Genomic DNA, 20,193 nt, shown 5'->3' with positions numbered 1-20,193 from the left:
CAAAGGGAATATGTTGTACCTGGCGAAATTTCCCAAGTTTTGCTAAGGACGGTGATGGATGATAAAAGAACTTTCGGATTCCAAAGAGTATTTCGATCCTTATAAAAAATTGGCGTAGATTTTACTTCTAAAGCATGATTGGTTTAACGAGACTACAATATTCTGATATCGATTTATTCTACATCTTTCGTAGTATGTTTGAAAGATTAACCAGGCTACATGAATGCACGCACATACATTAGCGTGATAGCGTTCAATCAATCTACGCCTCCTAAATACGTTTCCAAGTTTTTCAAAAAACATAATAATAAGCAGTTCTTCGAAGGTGAATCAGCAGACGAATGTTTGTGATTTTTCATCACCGCTCTCACCTTTATTTTTTCTCAGGATTTTTATTTGTAATCATTAAAAACTAAGGTATTGCTTCTCTTGTGATTTTACGTGCTCCGAAAGCTATGAAATTCGCCTAAATACTGAGCCAACTTAGAGATTTTTGAGGAATCGGAATTTGCATCAATCAGCTGTCAATACAGTCAAACGGTCTCAATATGCATGCATATCTGCATGTATTATGACAAATTTCTCGTCAAAAACCTGTTTATTTATCAGAATAAGCAAGATAATTTCAATTTTAAAAAACTCTTTGGGGGTCTTACTATTGGAAAGTCCCAATTTTGAAGAACATTACTGTTGATACAACGTACTGGTCCGATGTTTCTGGATTGTAGTGTTAAATTAAAATGGTATATTTGGAAATAATTCATTAAAAAAATCTGCTCTGGGGGGGGTTTTGACCCCCAAAACCCCCCCTTGGTTGCGCCACTGCTTGCAGATAAAATGAAAACCATAAGTTTATTAAAAATATTAGTTATCATAATTGCTCATATCAAGATTTATTGAATGCTCTGATGTAAACGCAAGTTCGATGTAAGTGATTGAGTACGAAATTTTCTTGATAATAAAAACAAACGCCACCAGTCAATTACTATGAAGGAACTTTCTCATATTAACATATGTACGAGAAACTTCTATTTACTTTATTCAATGAACTACCATTGCTCTATCGTAAGTAGTCCTTCTGGTCAGTCACTGCTCGCTCACGTTGGTCCAGCAATACACGTGAAACATTCCTTCACCTCCCCAACTGCAAACAATATGCAAATGAAATGCAACATTGATTGCATCGATTTCAACAAACTCCTCGAAGTATCTACGTCTCGTTAGTTGCCCTAGAGCGGACTCCCACCGCCCACAATCCCCATCCAAGATTTCATTATTTATTGACAGCATGGTAATAGAATTTTCTAGCTCGTTGGAAATCGTTTGGTTGAACCGTTCCCAGCTTTTTCTCCGTGTCCGTGTCTGTAAAGCGAAGACAAAGGGTTAGACCGAAAAAAAACTTTATTGAAAAATGTCACCACCAGATGACGCCTTTTGCAATTGGCAAATCGGCTACGCAAATAATCGCGTAACTTGACTAAATGATAACGACTCAAGGGCGAACCTTTTCTAACTGTCAAGGGGCCGCTTAGTTCGGCAATCGCTGGTCTGCCACCGAACTTTTTGGGATAGAGGGAAAAATCGAAGATAATATCACATTAAAATTCAATCTCGGCACGGTTGGAAGCTATCGAAGTTGGGTCCTTTGATAAGAGATTCTTTTCCGCAATGTTTTTGGTGGAGTTTTTAACATAGGCGTTACTATTGAAAGTGCCCATTGTTTTCTAAATAAACCATTTGAAAAGGTATTTTTGAACATACAATTTTTAAGGTCTTTATAAAACCACATTAAAACCTATATGGGTTAGCCAACGAGAAAAAAAACAAAAAATCTTGAAATGCTTTACACAAGGAATATTCATATCTTAACCTTCCAGTCGTCGCGCGGTTTGCCACCGTCAGAACCACCACGCTGCTGTTGTGAACGAAAAGCGAGGTTTTTATAACAGTGTTGTACAAAATACAACAGCCCGACGACTGAAGTGTTAAGTATTTGGAGTATTACTCATGGAAGTTTTATGATAGAATCATTTTTTTCGAAACCCGTTTAGAGTAATTTCATTTATCGAAAAATACTTCTGAATTCTCCCATTACCAAATGTTCAACCCCTCCTTTCTATAACATCTAGCTTCATCTATCGTTTCCAATACGCTTCTAAAACATGCAAGAACATTTACCATTCCACTCCCGATTTTCGGAATATGTATTGCTCAAATTGAAATCTGGTCGTGTTTCTATGGCGCGATGGGGAGCTTTCTCTTATCATTCTATGGAAGAGATACGCGACAGACAGCCACCAAATTGCCATTCAATGGGTGTGGTTGGGAAACTGCGAGTGCGTTATCTCAACGATACGATGATACGATGTGCTCATTTAGCAGTCAATCAACGCTTGTTAGGGAGGTTGTTAGATCCGATCATGGTGTAATTGTGCGTTGTTCAGCGCAATTGCGAAGCTACTTGATATGCCGTTGTGGGATGGGGAATATGCTGTGGATGATTTATCATTTTGTTGATATTACAGCTCATGATATCAGTGCCATTGTATGAACTATATTCATTGAAATGAGACAAATTGTAGCAAACTGATGCAATAATTTCTATATAGACTGTTAACCTTCATCCAGCCATATTTTCCGCATTCTGAAAAACAAACAAAACCTACATATATTTTGTTTTTGATGGTCTTTGCTAAAACTTTCTGAAGTTCACAAAAAAAAACGTTTTTAATTAAAGTTTTGAAAGTTTTAGAAACATTGTCCAATTGGTTCCTTAGTTCCTTAGTATCTCAAAACGTACTCAAATATGCCATATTTTCTTCTTATTCTTGGCATTACATCCTCACTGGAACAGAGCTCTTCCACAGTTATTAACTGAGCGCTTTCTTTGACAAAGTTTCCTTTTTTGCATTCGTACATCGTATGGCAGGTACGATGATACTTTATGCCAAGGGAATTAAGAGCATTTCCATTCCGAAAAGATCCTGGACCAACCGGGAATCAAACGACTCAACTAAAGAACGCCCCAGAACAGTAAACTGTGAAAATTAATTTTTCGCTCAAGTATGTACCAAACCAAAAATAAATGGTGCGATTTTACTTCCATTGTTTATGACACCCTTTTTCCCACTGCAATTACTGACCATTCATTATTTTGCTTCGTTCGCTGGTCCCCTTCAGAGACATTCCACTGACTGTTCCGAGCGCAATCGTCCATTCACTAATCAAAGCACTTTTACTATTTCCGCTGATTTGCACCACGGCCCTTGCGTGGGGCGGCAACGTGCATTAGCGATATTTAGGTTTATATTCAAATAACATTCTCCTCAATTTATGTCTAGCGCCCCGCCTCTTTTTTACCCCTAGTACAAATCCACAATTTATGAAAGGAAATATCACAACTTATTTATGGCCGCGACAAGCTTGGTCGACCACCAACTCTATTCAACGACCTACTGCGTGGTGGTCATAAACGCCCGAGAGAACTCAACGACATCAGCGTGGTGGCGACGACGACGACGACGACAACAGGATTAACTTTGGGAATAGCGAGCTCCGTGTTCCCCTCTGAGATATTTCAACCATGGCCTTCCGTGCCAGTAAATCGTGAATATTCTCTTTACATATGACCTTCTTCGGTGGAGGTGTTGCACAGAGGAGTAACTAGATCAAATTCGTGAAAGTAAATAGAAAATATCGAATTTAGTAGTATACTATTTCATTCTAGACGATACGATCTCAAAATCTTCGATCACTGTCTTGTAGAGTCAAGTTTAGTACACGACAATAAAGACGTGTAAGGCCGTCAGGGTTGCCACATTTAGAGATTCATCTATATTTTTCAGATTTTCTAGATTATTTTGTGACCAAAAATCTTAATATACAGATTACAGATTCTTTGGAAAAAAGAGACAGAATTCTGTCAAAATTATACAAATTTATAGAGATTTTTTTAACAGGAATTAAAATCAATATTTTTGAAAACCTTAAAATTGAAACTGAGATATGACAATTTAGCATGGAGCAATTCTTGCTGAAACCAGGCCACCATCGGTACCCATCGATAGAATTCCAATTTTATGACACTGATCTCTAGTAAGGTACAGTGGGGGAAGTGTATCAGTGGGGTAAGTGGATCATTCGTCAATATTAAGCATAAATACTTGAATATGTTGAATGTTTTCGTATCATTGTTTCGTTTTAGGTTTTATTCTTACGCCCACACTGATACTATTGCAAAACTGGTACTACACGTACACTAACACAAGCAAATTAGTTAGTTCTAAAAATGAATTACAGGTATGTTCCGTTTTTATCACGTTCCGATTTTGTCACGCTCCGATTTTGTCACGTTCCGATTTCGTCAACAAATTATTCCGTTTTTATCAACACAAAAATAAGGTACCGCGGGGCAAGTGGGAACGAAAAAAACGATAGTTCAAACAAATTGTTCAATAACATTTTCAAATGTCAATATTTTTCAAATCCAACAATACAATCACGTTTTGGCAACATATTTGCTGGTGTGTGCATGAAACTAATCGAATAATTTCGAAATTGAGAAAACCTTGGAAGAAAGTTTTAGCATGAGCCATTGGACGCAGTTGCCTCGCTAAACGGGGCAAGTGGGACACATCCAGTTTCATGCGTCAATCCACATCAGTAAGTCAAGCATTAGAATAATAGGATTAATAAGTCATAGATTTTTAATTTTAAGTACATATTTGATGTACATAAGGGATCTACCATAAAATACGTTACGTTTTAGGAAGAAACCCTTTATTTAATAGTATGTTACCTCACATTTAATATTAACTGAAAATTCCTCAATAAAAGCGTAAAGAGGAATTAAACATGTTCAAAATATATCATTTATAAGTTGTTAATTAAAATGTAGCACATAAACAATAAATAATTGACGAAATAATATATATGTTTTGTTATTATTCATATGCATGGCAGAATACCACCTTATGGGATGGAATTGTTTTCTTTCACTACTTAATTTGGTAGAAATAACAAATAAAGTTCAAATAAAATAGAGAAGTAATCGTTAACATGATGCACTTCAAATTTCAGCTGTGTGTTTGTTCAATTTTGAAGTCGTATTTCAAAAATAAAAAATAATTTAAAAAATAAAGAATAATAATAACACTTCTTCTCCCTCTTATGCAATTACGTAATTTGAGGTTGATCTTTTTTTATAAAAATCATTTGTTTGAATGTTTCAGGGCTACTCTCTAGGAAAATGTATGAAACGTGCACGAAAAGTTTTGATTCTGGTTTTTGTTTTGATAGGTCCCACTTACCTCAGGTACAAATATATTTTGGGGTAAGATAGACCATCGAAAATTTCATATGAAATGAAAACAATATACTGGTTTATCGTTAGCAGCTTGTAATAATACTTAAAATTATAGCTTACTGATGGAAATTCGATTTAAAACACATTTATTTTTTGCGTGTCAATGTAAGACGTGAAACGTGTCACAATTTGTCATGCAAGTTGAAAATGGCGCTGAACTGACAACTGTTACATGAACCACATGGTAATAAAAATAACAATATGTTTAGTACTAAATACATTCCTTGTCATTGTATCTTCAACTTTCTAGAAGAATACCCCCATGAAAAACTTTTCCTAGTTGAGCTATGACGAAACGCCCCACTTACCCCGGATTCTCACTTGCCCCGGGGTACCTTAAATGTTTTTTTTTTTTTTTTAATGCTTGAAATGTCAACTAAAAACTTGTTTGAAGCTGTTTAAATGGTTTTCAATAGCCTCAGGGTTGAATTTTCGACATTATGTTTGTGTTGATCACCTACGATACATGGTAGGTATCACGTCATATACGATTCAATAAGATTTGATTCCTTCCTATCCGCTAATCAATTAGAGTTTTCGAACATAGCATGCGCTGATGGACAAGATTCAACAGTCGAGGGTTGCTCTGGCCACGTCCTAGCAATCAGGCTGGACAGAACTCCCCTGCGATGTAAAAATGGGGCGGTTTTGATGTTTTATTGAGGAGTAAATATAGCACTCAAAAAAAAAATGCAAAAAAAATTACGAGGATTTTTTTCTGGTGCTCTTTCTCTCTTTTTGCTATCCTCACATTTACTCACACTTTAAAAGAACTCTTGAGTGACCCGTCCGAACAAAACAGCCCTCGCGTAGTTGTTAGGCAGCGTTCATTTATAACGTAACGCTAAAATTATAAATTTTTCTTAGCCGTAATTCTTGAGACTACTCCACATTCCCCTTTGAGCGTTACGTAATATGTGGATGTCGCCTTATGGCACTTTTTTTTTATTAAATTATGCTCTGTTCTGCATCTTCTTCGCTGGTTTTTTATTTCTTTCTGCTTAGTATTTTTTTCAGTTCCACGTAAATAGGAAAAGGCAGCACGCTGTTCTAGAGTATGTCACTGAACTCTGATGATATACAGGAGTATTATCAAACCTGCTAGAATCAACTGGAATTTGTGTTGCAGAGACCTCTCCTTTTTCTTATACATATAACATAGCATCATATAACTTTCGATGTGAATGGGACAGACATATATCAATAAGAATGACCAGTTCTTTGTTATAAGGGATGTCCCTGAGAATTAACTCAACAATGTTTTAGCAATGGCAAGGGACATGATTGAGTTCATTTTATTTTGATAAGACTGCCAATCTCGTCAAATTTTGTACATTATCTTTCATCTCCCAAACTCGATAGCATTGCACAAATTATAAAACAGCCATTGACTAGGTCCTGTTGCAAGGATAGGGGAGGAGGTCCAGCAAAACTATATTCTGAAATATTTGGAATCTTCATAATTTTGCATCAAAGAAGATGGAAAAGGGCTGAAAATTTGAAAAACTGTTGATACTGGATGGTTTCACGTCACAGACGTTCCCATCCCAAATTTGTTGGGATCTTAATTTTTGAGCAGACACGTACCTGTTTTTCACGTGGAGACCAAAAGTTTAATAAAGATCTTATACCAACTGCCATACGCTTATTCATAAAACTTACCATAAAAGATTTTTTACCAAACAAAATAGTACTATTTTAGTTTAGTTTAGTGTTAGTCAATTCGTGATTCAACGCAGAGCTAAACGGTGAACGTAGCGCTATTCTATAATGGCTATAAGGGAACCGTAAATATTAATTAAAGCTTGCAAAACTTTCGCAACGTAACCCCACATTCAATCCCCAATCGGGTGTCATAAATACAAAATACGTACCTTAGCAAAATAATAAAAAAAAACTCTCAGTTGATAATTGCGAATGTTTTCATAAGAACTTTAAGCTGAGAAAAAAGCTCTTCCTCAGTTGGGATGTAATGCCATACAGAAGAAGAATGAGCATGAATAGAAGAAAAATAAATAGTTCCTTGTTAAATTTTTCATGAAAAAAAAAGAGAATGATCAGCTTGACCCAAGCAAATATGACCCATCTCATGATGTAAAGCACATTTATGTGACTATCGTTTTAACATTCCATATAAAATACAATGAAATTCTAACCAACGAAACATAAACTATGAATGATTTATCGTATTAAATAATCATATTGATTAATTGGAGTCTACAATCAACTTTTTTTTATGAAATTATACGAATGAACCATCTTAATGCTATTCACAGCTCCTAAACATCAATACTGTGCATATATATGATGGCATTGTGTTTTATCCAGGCAAAACTGCAATTTAGTTTTAAAATTTGTAGAATATTTTGTCTAAGAAAATTATTCCGTTTTTGTCACGGTTCCGTTTTTGTCAACTGAAAATTGCCGATCGTGTTGATAAAAACGGAACATACCTGTATTTTGAAAATTGTTTTCCATCAATCAAAAATCCATTGTATTTTTGTCTAATATCGAATACTATTAGTTTTTTCGACACATGGTGAGCATTTCAGTTCAAATTGAATGAATCACAATAAAAAATATATGTGAACTTTATAAATAAATACATATATATTGTACATGGTACACTTTCCCCTACTTTTTAAGGGGGTGGGGTAAGTGGATCAAGTATTATTATCATATATTGGCAGACTGCTTACGAGAATTTCAATATCCGCAAATGTTGTTTTCCTTTAACTTTTTTCATTCCCAACCTAAATTTGTCAAATTGACCATATACAATTTGAATTATTCAACCTAAATGTTTTTTAATCTTTCTGGTATAAAAAAAATATAAAAGAATAATAATTTCAAAATTTACTTAATTTCTGTAAAACTTATGTGTATAAATGGATGAATTTTCTCCAAATTATTCTAGTACAATGTTTTTTTATTGTTCAAATTAGTGTGAACTAATGTATGCATATATTTTATTATATTTTTATTAAATAATGATACTTTTTAATTTTAAAGTATTAAAATGAAACATTACTAGCACTAATAACAAGCACGAGAGTAATATCTTTCTTACTATACATAATTACACCACATTTGGTTTGAGAACAGATTTCTTTTATTGGTGATCCACTTACCCGACCATGGTGGGGCAAGTGGATCATTTGGCGCAAAATTAGAAGTCCCTGATACTCAATACATAACAATCAGAAAAAACGAAATAAATGACTATTTTAACTACATTAGTCCCTCATTTGTTATCCACAGAAAAAAGTATGAATTTCATTATTCACGTTAGCTGTATACAACAATAAAGTTGACTATAGATTTTTCTGTATCCACTTACCCCACGGTACCTTATATGCTAAAACTGAAGGGTGGTCCTTTCGGTTTTCTCAAATTGGTGGACCCTTCGTACGCTAGCTAGCTAAACAGTTTGTGAAAAGCCCATTTTTTGATAAATCTTATTTCTTTACTTGATATGACTCATATTTCCTTTGGAACACATAGCAAACAGTAGCACTGTATAGAGGAAGGATATAGACCAGGCCTGTCCAACCTTTTAGAACCGCGGGCCAAATTCTGTAAATAATACTGTGCGGCGGGCCAAAGCATTTCCAACGTTTTTGTTAAAACGAATATGAAAAACAAAATTGATATTGGAAAAATTAGGTTAGGATTCAGTTAAAATTCCTCTTAGTATTTTTTAATGATTTTGCGAAAGAATAACCTTAAATATAGATTTTATTAGATTTTCTTTCAAGAATCATGAAGAATCCTGCTCTTTATTTGATATTAAAATCATTCCAAAGAAGTTATAAGAAACCTACTCTGAATTTTGTCACAATCTCACTCAACATTATTTGAAAATGCCCAGAGTTATGTGAGAATGCTGCGTGATATTTTGTTAAACTCCAAAACAGGATTCTTTAAAAAATATTTTTCTAGGATACCTTCAGAATGTTCATATATAATCCTGTACTGGAATCTGTGAAATATCTGTCCCGGATTTTATATGAATCCAGAATCGGTGAGAGGTTCACATTGGAATATTTGGCCAGAGTTTTATTCTAACGATTATGAGAAATCCTGCTGATGGTTTTGTAAGAATTTCGCCCAAGTTTTCCGTAAAATTATTGTACAGAATTTTGTAAGAAGTTATTCTGTCTTCTAGTCTTTGTAGCGATATTCTGTTTGATTAGTATAACTTTTTTCTTATAAAATATTGGAGAAAGTCATGTCAGATCGGTCTTGTAATCTTAATAAAATTATTCTTATTATTTGAAAGTATGGTATCTCATCACTGCACACTGTACACTGCATGTCAACCTCTGATATCAGAATTTCAATACGGATTCGTCAAAAAGCGTTCAACTACGACAAATCTCATGACGTTCACAAACTTTCTCTCGACCTAAATCGAAAATAAGCACCAGGTAGACGCCATCTACTTCGACTTTTCCAAAGCATTCGACAAAGTCCCGCAAGATCTCGCTATTGCAAAGCTTAGATACCTAGGTTTTCCAAATTGGATAGCTCTATGGTTGCAGTCTTATCTAACGCAGCGTAAGGCGTTCGTCAGTATCAACGGCACGCGTACCCGCGTTATCTCAATCACGTCTGGCGTGCCGCAGGGTAGCGTGTTAGGACCGCTGATATTCATTCTCTTCATCAACGACCTCTGCTTCCGACTAAAATCAGGAAAATTGTTGTACGCGGACGATTTGAAGATTTGCAGGGTAATCAAGTCTCATTTGGATTGCTGTGCACTACAGAACGATATAGATGGGCTTGTGAATTGGTGCCAGGAGAACGGTATGGAGCTGAATATAAAAAAATGTAAATCTATTGCATTCTCTCGTCGACACTCACGAATTGATTTTGAGTATATGGTCGGATCGGAACGGATCGAATGCGTGGAATCAATACGCGACCTTGGAGTTACTGTCGACAGCAAACTACGTTTCAATGAGCATGTCTCCCTCACTAACGCAAAGGCTTTTGCCGCTCTAGGATTCGTTCGTCGCACCACCAATTATTTTAAGGATGTATATGCACTCAAGTCGCTCTACTGCTCATTAGTTCGTAGTATTTTAGAATACGCAGTTTGTGTGTGGTCACCGCATCACACGACACAAATCGTCCGGTTGGAGAGAGTCCAGCGAAGTTTTATTCGATATGCTCTTCGTCAACTGCCATGGTCTGATCCCGTAAACCTGCCAGAATACCCAGCCCGCTGTAGACTGATAGATATCGAGACACTTGCTTCCAGACGCAACAATTTACAACGACTTTTCGTATTCGACCTTATAAAGGGGAACTTAGATTGTTCATCGCTTCTCGACAATGTTCCATTCTACGCGCCCAATCGCCATTTGCGAGAACGGGACTTGCTACTCATCAGGCGGCATAGAACGTCTTATGGATTCAACAACCCGCTGTCCAAGTGCTTTCGTCTGTTTAATAGTGTTAGTGCTTTGGTCGATTTTAATGTGTCTAAGTATGTTTTTAAGAATAGGATTAAGGATTTAGATTAAGAAGCAGTCTGTGGGATTACAATAATTCGAGACAGTGACAAATAAAATAAAATTATATCAAAAATTTCTCTAGAAAAAGCCATTTTTTGAACTATATCGAGTTTAATGCAAAAAAAATATTTATACATTAAAATAGGCCATTTTCATAAGTTATTCGCGATTCTTCATCAATAGTAATATGTTTTTGAGAGTTAAATCCATTTTCCTTTCCGCTTACTTATTTTCCTTGATGGAGTTTCGCGAATGACTAATGAAAATGGTCTATTTTAATATTTAAATGATATTTTTTGCATTAAACTCGATATAATTCGAAAATGGTTACTTCTAGAGAAATTATCCATATAATCATTATGGTTCAGAATAATATCAATACTCTAATTGTATCATCAGAACGTATTTATTCTGACAAAAAATCAAAATTTTGAAAATCGGCCAAAAGTTGTTCTTAGAAAAGCTTTTTTATTAAAAATTTCTCCATCATGAAACTTTGTCCCAATCATCTTTTAACTATCAAAATTTTTGTGTAATTTAAAATTAAAGTTTTATTTTTATTTTTTTATGAAAATATATAAAATATTTTTTCAGTGTATATTTTTTTCTTATAGTCCAAACGGTTCACTACAATTTCTTCATAGAACATTTTTCTCTTAAATCAACAGTTTCGAAGTTAGAATTTTTCAAAAAGGTTGCATGCAAAAATTTATAGGTAATTTTCAAAAGTTATTCTTCAGTTAAAATGATCAAATTTATCTATGGAAAACACTTATTCTGCCATACCAAAAACATGTGCAAAATTTAATCCAAATCGAAGACTACCTTTCATATTTTTTTACTCATTCTGGATAGAATTCGTCATAGCTTGCATTTGTAAATTTGGTCGTCATCTTGAATTTTGTTAGAAAAATCGTTTTTGTTTTTCACCGTTGGCGCTCGTTTAAAATTCTGAGATCATTATCAGAAAACTGAGTAAGATAAGCTGCAAAAACTGGGGAGCAAAGGTATTTACCCTATGAAATGAACGATTTTCTAAATCATGTTCTACGATTTTTACGTATATGGCGAGTGCAATCAATGAAAACATCATTTTTTGTACAACAAATAAACAATTTTTTATTTGTCTGCGTTTTCTTCGAGTCAAGGATAAGGAAAACAATCATATATTGATAATATGATAACATTTTATAACATATTTGAAATAATTGCGGAAAAAACAAGAATTAAGACAGCTTCTGACAATTTGTTTTGCTGCCCAACGCCAATGCCATTTCTGTAATATTTCAAAATACAATCATTTTATTTTCAAATGGTTTACGTTTGGCAAGCAAAATTAAAAAAATGAACATTTTAAAAACTTTTTTAGGATTTTTTTTTTTTTTCATTATATAAATAGACGTGTTCTGTCAGACGTCTTGCAAGCTATTATGAACTAAAATTTCCTATGCGAACGATTAATATGGCACGGACTGGCCATACAACTCTTGAATTGAAAATAATTCCGTATTTTCATTAGGTTTTCGATAGAATTTCTCATATTATAAGTAGGGAAACTGTGTATGAACTATTTGCGTAACGTTTTTAGACTATATGAGTATAAAATATGGGTGCAGGTTAGGGTGCGGCTTATTTTTCAAAAGTTCTCAAAACTACAAATTCGTATGCTCCTAATGAATGCAAATCACATTAAAGAGAAACCTCAAAATTTGAGCTGATTATATTAAGATTTAAAGGTGGCGCAAGCGTCTTGAAGATGAATTTTCAAGTTTTTAAAAAATGGCCTTCAATGAAATCACCATAACTTCTTTGTTTCTAACCAATTTCAAAACTTTTAATACCATTATCTTCAAAATTAAATTTATAAAAGCTTTGTTGAACAATTTTTTTCTTGAATCGAAACTAATCTAAGTTAAAATAGTTTTCTTCATTTTTTTTTTCCTAATTTTACTAAAAAAATCATCTTTGTTTGACCATAACTTCATAAAAACTCAATAGATTCCAAATCTTTTTACATGATTTTGAAGCAAATTTAGTAGTTTTCAAATTTTTCATACAACACATTTTTCTAAAAAATAACATTCAACCAAAACTACACAAAAACATCAAAAATCTTTTTTTTTTTTGGATTATTTAAGTTTTTTTCGCCGGAAATTGCAATTTTTCTATAAACTTAATTTTACTAAACATATTGTTTTAATTACAAGTTGAATAGTGCATAGGGTAGGTGTACCAGTTATGGACATAGTTGTTCCCTATTTCGCCATAAGTAATTACTTTAATGTCTTCAAATTTTGAAAAATTTTGTGTGTTGTAGTAGTTAAATTTTAGATATATCTTGATGTTGAAACATTCAAAAAAATTTAAAATGTGAAAGTTATCAAAATTTCACATATGGCCAAATAGGGAACCACTATGGCTATAACTGATACTCTTACCCTATATGTTTTATCATGTGCAAGGATATGTTTGCTTCCTAATTATTTAAAAATTGTTGCAAAGTCCTTTTCAAAGGTTTAACAAATAAAAAAGCAGTCTCAGCTTTAGAGATAATATTTAACTGAAAGAAATTTGAAAAAAAAACTACCACTTTTCAAATATCAGGTTTTTTTGCGGTTTTTGTTGAATAACTTGGTCAAAACTTTTTTTTAGTGAAATGTGTTGTATTAACAGTTTGAAAACAATTAAAAAAAAAGGTTTAAAATTGGTTAAGTATTTATGAGGAAGAATTTGGAGTAAACTACTTTTAACTTGAACTCGTTTTGATTTTTGGCAAATTTGATGTTCTACAGTACGGCTCGCTTCTTTTATATGCATCCCAAAAAACGTAAATCGCATTGGGATTGTACCCTTCAAAAATGATATATCGACATGTTTTCCGAAACAAATACTCACTGACGAGTGGGTAGGTGCCCTGAAAAGGTCCGAAATTAACCCAAATTGAGCTATAACTTCTTTTTAGTTAATATTTAAGCATAAGAAGAATAATGAAGGCAGAATATACACACTAAAAAACTGACCTAAATAAAAATACCCAGTGTAAAAAATGAAGTGAGGTAAATTTAATGGTATTCGAATCTAAAGCAACGTCATTGTTTTAAAGTTACATCCAACGTGACTCAATTTTTTTATTATCCAAACAATATTCAGTTCAATGCTCCGGAAAATTACGTCATTTGCAACTTAAATTAACATAATTTTACTTGCTTCAATATGTCAGGCACATCTGACATAAGTATGTAATTTTACCCATGATTGACCCTAAATTACTCCTGTTTGTACCGGTCACAAATGAAACAGAACGGAAACTTACCACTCGTACGTTTCAAAGCAAATTTATCGTGTTTTTGATTTATTCGACAAGATTTTTGCCCCGGATAACGCCCGGTGACCCGGATTCCCTTAATTTGCTGGAACGTGACATTGGGACACTTGTAGCTTATGGCTAAATTTGTAGCCATATTATCCCGCTCCAAAGCCCCGACGATATGTTAATTACAATAATGGAAGCATGCAAAAGGAAATCCACTTCGGCTTGTCAAGAGCGCAAGGTAGCGAGATCGTTTCGTAATATTTCATCGCAGTAACGACACAATCATCCGGCAGTAGTTCTCCGAGGGCCCGGATGAAATGCGGGCTTCTGAGGGAATTCTGGAATAATGTGATATGAAGGGCTGAATTTTTTACCACCCCCATCCGCCTGCCATTTTCCTGTCGAGGGTTTTAGCAGAAGAATGTTTTAATTAAAACAAAAATACTTCTTCCTTTGCTTGGGAGCTCTGAGCTTTTTCTAGTGAGATGAAACAGTAACAGAAGTGTAAAATATTTAGGAGTAGGAGGTGTTTTGTGCCTGCAGATAGTAAGAGTAGTAGAACTAATGGCCGATGAAGAGATAAGCCACCATCCAGGACCAGAATCCATTGCGTGGTTTGTATGATGAGATGATTTCATTGTGGTCCTATTAAAATTGGGATTATTAATTGGATGATGTTGGGTCCCAAAGGGCTGTAAGTGACGTTTCAATAGGTTTTTAGTTCAATATACTAAAGTACTCTTCTGTTATCAAGCTTTCCGAAAGTATTTCATTCAAATTCAGCTAGATCTTAACTGAGTCAGTTTGGTGTTCTCAGTCTTGGGTAGATTGAAACGGTTAGTTTTGCTTTGTTCAACGTTTCGGCTCTTTCATTAGACCTTTTTCAACGGTAATACTTCAAGCTATACCCAAGCTATATAATTTCCAATAAAAGAGCCGAAAAGACTGAGAATTCATCTACCACAATATCAGCAAGTTGAACAACCCACAATCCTTGATTGGTTTGGATAAAGATTTATCCATTAATTTCGGAGGTCTGGGCAAATGTCTCTTTATAGGCTATTCATAGAACACTTCCCCCCTCCTCCACGCAATCGTAAATCGCTCCCCGCCAATCGATTCCGAACGATGAGGCACGCCACTTATTCGACATCACGCGATAATCGAACCCGCCACACTTCAAACATATCAATTGCCGACTTAATTCGAACATAATTGGTAATTGAATGTCGGGCGTCAGCGCAGAGCAGCTCGAAGAAGGCGCCCGAAAGCCAATAATGAGCTCCCGTCGGTTCAGTGATCTCGGTGTGGTTGAGCATTTAGAGGGGGGCCGAGTTCTCGAGAGGGGTATCTATCCAGCTAATGCTCTACACCGAAGGGACGGACACGAAAAGCTGTTTGGAAAGCGATAAATGTTGTCTGCTACTAGCTTCCATTCAACGATTTTTCTTTCGGGTGGTGCTCACTAAGCGATAACTCCCATTGCCTACATTCGGGCTGACAAATTGACTGCCAAACTGGACGGTTTGTTGCGGTTTTGGATTGTGGATGGAGTGCAAACAGATTTTCGGCAGCAATTTGCGGAGGAGATTTGTTTCGGAACGGGACTTCATCCAACATGGGGAGGCTTCAGTGGAGTATTTGCTCAAAAGATATAATCAATCATTCGATGGCGGTGGGCCCTCCTCAGACCGGCTTAGGATTGTTTGTTAAATTGAGTGGAAAAGTTTGCGTCAGGACAAAGTTCATTGGCTCTTCCTTTGATGGCTACTGATATTGTATGATTTTTGGTATTTAAATTCCTTTCCTTTTAGTATGTCTAATATATGATGCTGAATGGTCTAAGCTATATCACTTTTGAAAAAGAAAACCTGGCCTAGTGGTAACGTCCGCGGCTGAAGGTGTCTGGGTTCGATTCCCGGACGGTGCAGGATCATTTCATAATGAAAGTTTGCTTCACTCACCTGGTCATAGAATATCATTTCCATTCCTTACCGATCGCTTTCAGTAGCCGGTTGTGTTTACCGCATCGCTTTGTAGCTGGTGGAGTTTTTTCCCCACTTAATAGTGAAATTAGTGGGTTTTTATATCCTGAGTCATCCCACCGAGGACAAAACGATATCTGTGATCGCCGTGAAGGAAGGAGACACTTGTAACAAGGGTTACAGGTGTACTTTTCAACGTAGCATCATCATCATCAAAATCAATCACCGCCAATTCTGAGCCAAACCAACCACAGTACAGCGAGACCGACGGTGGTGGTGGCGGCGGCGGCGGCAACGGGTGCGACGAACAGTAGCAACAACAGCAGCCAGAGCATCCAAGCACGCCAGCAGTTTCGATAAGTATATTCGATTCGCTCTATTGTTTCCCCCTTTCCTCGTGTATCACGTGGTTGTTGTTTTTCTGCCTAAATTCCCAGTGGTTCTCAAACTACGGTTTACGGACCAAGGTGATCAACTTTTTTTTTTCACGTTATTTTTTTTTCGGTTTATTTTTTTTTTTTCTTTTTTTTTTTTTTTTTGGTTATTATTATTTATTTTGAATTCAATAATCCTAATCATTTTGCATCTCCGAACAAACATTGTTGAGTTGAAGGTTGTTTTTCGCTTCGCTTTTGTCTCTCTCCCGCTGTTGTGATTCTTTCGACCAAATAGGGGAGGTGTGTACAAAATAGTCCACTAATCGATTAAGTTTTTTTTTTCACATATTTTTTTTGTTTTTTTTTCACGTTATATTTTTTTTTTGTTTTTGTTTTTGTTTATTTGGTGGCGGTTGATTTTTATCCCGCATGGACGAATCGGATGGAGGCGATACGCCTCCTAAAGATCTCGTTGCTCGAACGCGGTTTTATCAACCATCTTCGGCTGGGCCTTGGGTTGTCTATTTCTGGCGCAAAAATAAGATTTTGAATGTGCTCTCGATCTCAAGAGAGCTGACGCGTAAATATCCTGGGACCGTTATTCACCAAGTGAAGCAATCCAAGCTGCGTGTAACTGCACCTAGTTACAAAGCAGCGAATGAGATTGCTCAGCATGAAGCTTTTACTGTGGAATATTATGTGTATATTTTGGCCAGAGAGGTTGAGGTGGAAGGGAAAATCATCGACGCGAGTCTGACATGCGAAGACATTAAGACTGGAAAAGGCGTTTTTGAGAACCGGTCCATTCCTGATGTGGCTATACTGGATTGTAAACAATTACAATCAGTTTCCATGGAAGGAAATAAGAAAGTGTTTTCGCCGTCAGCCTCGTTTCGTGTAACTTTTCCTGGTTCCGTTCTCCCGAAATTTGTTTGCATTGATAGTGTTTTTTACCCAGTGCGCCTTTACGTGCCAAAGGTATTCAATTGTACCAACTGCAAACAGCTTGGTCATAGTGCTAGCTTTTGCGACAACAAGCCCCGTTGTGGCAAATGCAACCAAGCTCACTTGGAAGATGCTTGCACACAGGAAGCTGAAAAATGCAGCTACTGTCGTGAGGATCTTCATGACTTGCAGAAATGCCCGGCATACAAAAGGCGCATTCGAAATGAGAGTCGCTCCATTGTGAAGCGCTCCAAGAAGACATATGCGGAAATGGTTAAGTCTTTAAAAAAGTCTGCAGAAGAGTCTTCATCAGCCATCCCAGTTGGTAACTCTTTTCAAGAGTTGTCTTCCGATGAAGCGAACGACGACGAAACCGATGGGGGAGATTCTTCGGAGGTACACGCACCCGGAAAAAGGAAGTCTCCATCTTCTCCAGGACTGCGCCGTAAGGTAATGAAATCTTCCCTCAAAGGTTTGTCTAATCCCAAAGGAAGTGGGGCAAATTTGAAAATACCGAAAAACCAGGTCTTTGATGCTTCCGTCCCGTGTTGCAGCAAAGATCTGCCGCCCCTGCCTCCACCGACTAAATACACTTCGAAAAGAAGCTCTAGACAAGATAGCAAGAAAAAAGCTACTGAAGTCCCTCGCTCTTCCTCGAAAACCCCCCGGGCTAAGCGAGGACTGATAACTTTTACGGCCCTTGTGGATCGCATATGTAATGCTCTCGGAGTTTCAGACTCATTCAGAGGCATACTCGACCTTTTTCTCCCCGCAATAGAAGAATATCTCCGGGAATTGACTATCTCGTGGCCCCTCCTTGCTTCGATCATATCTTTCGATGGCTAATTCATCAAGTGAGGTACAAGATATGATCACTGTGCTACAGTGGAACTGTCATAGTCTAAAACCTAAATTAGACACATTTAAGTTTTTGCTTCACAATTCCGATTGTGATATATTTGCACTTTGTGAAACATGGCTTTCTTCCGAAGATAATCTCAACTTCTACGATTTTAACATTATTCGCCAAGATCGAGATGATAATTACGGGGGTGTGCTTTTAGGGATCAAAAAGTGCCATTCATTCTACAGAATCCCCATCCCGACTCATCCAGGCATAGAAATCGTTGCTTGCCAAATAAACGTAAAGGGTAAAGATCTTTGCGTAGCTTCTGTTTATATTCCTCCAAGAGTTTCAATAAACCGCCGTCATCTTTGGAATACAGTCTCCATGCTTTCATTCCCGGTTTTAATACTGGGTGATATGAACTCACATGGTACTGGATGGGGCGAATCTTATGACGATTATAGAGCGGCTATTTTCTATGACTTATGCGACGATTTCAACTTGAACATTTTGAACACAGGTGAAGTGACACGTATTTCATCCGACGGCAAAGAAAGTCGCATTGACCTATCTTTGGGTTCAAGTTCATTATCATTCGATTGCATGTGGAAGGTTATCGATGATCCCCATGGTAGTGATCACTTGCCCATAATAACCTCTATCAGAAATAATTGTGAAAGGTCAGAACAGTCAATTCAGGTTCCTTTTGACCTCACTAGGAATATCGATTGGCAAAAATTTGCATCAGCGGTAACTTTGGGTATCGAATCATTCAACACTCTCCCACCGTTGGATGAGTATCGATTCCTAACAGAATTGATTTATAAAAGTGCACTAGAATCCCAAAAGCAACGAGTTCCAAGTGCATCCTTCAAAAGACGACCAGCCACACCTGGTTGGGATGATGAATGCACTCAGTTGTATCGAGAAAAATCTAATGCCTTCAAAGCTTTTCGTAGATATGGTACCTCAGAACTTTATTTAGAGTACTCGAAGCTCGATAAAAGACTGAAGAATCTTATTAAAGCGAAGAAGCGTAGCTATTGGCGACGTTTCATCGATGGCCTCTCACGAGAAACTTCAATGACGACGCTTTGGAGAGTGGCTCGCAACATGCGAAACCGCTCATCCTCAAATGAGAGTGACGAATACTCCAATCGTTGGATATTCAACTTCGCAAAAAAGGTCTGTCCTGATTCAGATCCAGCTCAACCGCCATTCTGGGAAACCCAGAGGGACGATGCGTTGGACAGACCCTTCACTATGCTGGAATTTTCTATGGCTCTTCTTTCATCAAACAACTCCTCTCCGGGACGCGATATGATTAAGTTCAATCTTCTTAAAAATCTCCCTGATATCGCTAAAAGACGGTTGCTTGACCTGTTCAACTCATTCATGGAACACAACATTGTTCCACCTGAATGGAGACAGGTCAAAGTAATAGCTATTCAAAAGCCTGGGAAACCAGCGTCTGATCATAATTCGTACCGCCCGATTGCTATGTTATCATGTTTAAGGAAATTGTTAGAAAAAATGATCCTATCTCGACTTGACCACTGGGTCGAATCAAACAATATGCTTTCCAGTACTCAATTTGGCTTTCGCAAGGGCAAAGGAACAAATGATTGTCTAGCGTTGCTTTCATCAGATATTCAACTAGCCTTTGCTGACAAGGAGCAATTGGCTTCGGTTTTCTTGGATATTAAGGGCGCTTTTGATTCAGTTTCCATAGAAATATTGTCAGAAAACTTGCACAATAGTGGACTTCCTGGAACATTAAATAATTTCTTGTACAATCTGTTGTCAGAAAAACACATGAGCTTCACTCTCGGTCAACTG

Source organism: Aedes aegypti, chromosome 3 (assembly GCF_002204515.2).
Source record: "Aedes aegypti strain LVP_AGWG chromosome 3, AaegL5.0 Primary Assembly, whole genome shotgun sequence".
Classification (NCBI taxonomy): Eukaryota; Metazoa; Arthropoda; class Insecta; order Diptera; family Culicidae; genus Aedes; species Aedes aegypti.
The sequence above is the reverse complement of the archived record's forward strand: the minus strand, read 5'-3'. Positions refer to the sequence as shown.